Source organism: Bison bison, unplaced genomic scaffold (assembly GCF_000754665.1).
Source record: "Bison bison bison isolate TAMUID 2011002044 unplaced genomic scaffold, Bison_UMD1.0 scf7180017864167, whole genome shotgun sequence".
NCBI lineage: Eukaryota > Metazoa > Chordata > Mammalia > Artiodactyla > Bovidae > Bison > Bison bison.
The window spans coordinates 4,277,418-4,280,515 of record NW_011494739.1 but is presented as its reverse complement, the minus strand read 5'-3'; positions in this window follow the sequence as shown (position 1 = coordinate 4,280,515).

Below are 3,098 nucleotides of genomic sequence, written 5' to 3'. Positions count from 1 at the left end.
GTCCCCTTCTCCTCCTGCCCCCAATCCCTCCCAGCATCAGAGTCTTTTCCAATGAGTCAACTCTTCGCATGAGGTGGCCAAAGTACTGGAGCTTCAGCTTCAGCATCATTCCTTCCAAAGAAATCCCAGGGCTGATCTCCTTCAGAATGGACTGGTTAGATCTCCTTGCAATCCAAGGGACTCTCAAGAGTCTTCTCCAATACCAATTAAAGATACATAAATCATTAAAAAAAAGTCTAATTCTGCACTATTAGTAGGAATATAATGTGAGCCACATATGTAATTTAAAATTTTCTAGTAAAAAGTTAGAAACATGCTAAAAAAGAAACAGAAGAAATTCATTTTAAAATATATTTTATGTAGTATATCAAAATATTATTTCAACATGTGATAATACAAAATTATTGATGAGCTGTTTTACATTCTTTTTGTATTAATAGATTGTTTTAAATATTTGAAATCTAGTGTGTATGTTTTACATCTTCAGTACATTTCAATTTAGCCACTGTTTTCATCAGAAATACTTGATTTGTATATAGATTTTGCAAAGCTTACAGTTGGAAAAGTAGACATTGCCTACATCCAGATTGTTCCAAACACAGAAAAGTTTTCCAGTAATTGAATTGTGCACAAAAAAATAATTTTCCTTTAATAGTTGCATCTTCACTGACAAGATTGGTGCATCTTTTTTAGAAATGATTTGACTCTGAAGTAAAAGTGTATTAACTTTAAAACTAGCTTAAATTCATGAACTCTTGTGCTAAACTCAGTATTATTAACATTGACAGCAATTGAGGCATCTTATAATTTGAAAAGAAACTCTAAATTTATCATCAACAAATCATTCTTCAAATTTTTAAAATAGTTTTTGTGGTCAATTTATATAACATTGTCAACTGCAATTAAAATCTTCTGCATATTGAATCATGTTGGAAAAAATGTGAAAGTCATATTATTGATTTGTATTACGAAAAGTTTAAATTTCAATATGAATTCTCCTACCTGTCTAGCTAGGTCATAGTAAGCTTTTCTTTTCTTTGGAGCTTCAAATTTAGGTCTTTCATCTGGTGTGTAATAATAATGAGAAAACTTTAAATCACACCAGCATTTTTTGTCTTTGATTAAGGAAAATATGGCAAGTATAACTTTTGTGTCAAATAAATCTTGAATTGGAATTAACACTACAGCAAATCTGTAAAAACTCTTTTCATGATTCAACTAATGGGCAAAGAAAATAAGATCATTAAATTCATTCTCTTCTACTCTCAGGAGTTCTATAAATTGATGATGATTCATACCATTTGTACATAAATACTAAATGGTTTTAACTGTTGTATTCATGACACTATTCAGAGACTGTGCCAGAAAAATGGAATGCAAATATTTTATATGTATCATAGAGTGGAACAAAACTTCCAGGAAGCATCAGCCTCTTGTTTTAAAATCCCAGTATGATTGAGCTAACGTAGATGAAGTATCATCTGTCGTCATAGAAACTAATCTTCTCATTTCTAGCTGAAATTCTTCTTTGACAGATGTAGAAGATTCAAAATTATCTATGTCATGAGTTCTATTTTTTAAATTATGATATACCTTTTTAGCGGAGAAGGCAATGGAAGCCCACTCCAGTACTCTTGCCTGGAAAATCCCATGGGCGGAGGAGCCTGGTAGGCTGCAGTCCATGGGGGAAGAGTCAGACACGACTGAGTGACTGCACTCTCACTTTTCACTTTCATGCATTGGAGAAGGAAATGGCAAGCCACTCCAGTGTTCTTGCCTGGAGAATCCCAGGGACGGGGGAGCCTGGTGGGCTGCCATCTATGAAGTCGTATGGAATCGGACATGACTGAAGTGACTTAGCAGCAGCAGCAGCAGCAGCAGCAGCATACCTTTTTAGAGCAGTTTTAAGTGCATAGAAAAATTGAGGGGAAGGTATAGAGAAGTCCCATACACTCCTGCCACTCCAAATTCCCCTATTATGCATAGCCGTGCATTTTGTTACAATTTGTGAGCTGACACTGACCCCTCATAGTCATCCAAGTCTGGAATTACAGTACAGTCCACTCTCTGGATTTGGACGAACGTGTGATGGAGAAGGGAGAAGGGAATGGCAAACCACTTCAGTATTCTTGCCTTGAGAACCCCATGAACACTATGAAAAGGCAAAATGATAGGATACTGAAAGAGAAACTCCCCAGGTCAGTAGGTGCCCAATATGCTACTGGAGATCAGTGGAGAAATAACTCCAGAAAGAATGAAGAGATGGAGCCAAAGCAAAAAGAATACCCAGTGTGGATGTGACTGGTGATAGAAGCAACATCTGATGCTGTAAAGAGCAATACTGCATAGGAACCTGGAATGTCAGGTCCATGAATCAAAGCAAATTGGAAGTGGTCAAACAAGAGATGGCAAAGAGTGAACTTTGACATTCTAGGAATCAACAAACTAAAATGGATGGGAATGGGTGAATTTAACTCAGATGACCATTATATCTTCTACTGTGGGCAGGAATCCCTTAGAAGAAATGGAGTAGCCATCATGGTCAACAAAAAGTCTGAAATGCAGTACTTTTGATGCAATCTCAAAAATGACAGAATGATCTCTGTTCGTTTCCAAGGCAAACCATTCAATATCACAGTAATCCAAGTCTATGCCCCAACCAGTAATGCTGAAGAAGCTGAAGTTGAATGGTTCTATGAAGACCTACAAGACCTTTTAGAACTAACACCCAAAAAAGATGTCCTTTTCATTATAGTGGACTGGAATGCAAAAGTAGGAAGTCAAGAAACACCTGGAGTAACAGGCAAATTTGGCCTTGGAAAATGGGATGAAGCAGGGCAAAGACTAATAGAGTTTTGTCAAGAAAACGCACTGGTCATAGCCAACACCCTCTTCCAACAACACAAGAGAAGACTCTATACATGGACATCACCAGATGGTCAACACCAAAATCAGACTGATTATATTCTTTGCAGCCAAAGATGGAGAAGCTCTATACAGTCAGCAAAAACAAAACTGGGAGCTGACTGTGGCTCAGATCATGAACTCCTTATTGCCAAATTCAGACTTAAATTGAAGAAAGTAGGGAAAACCACTAG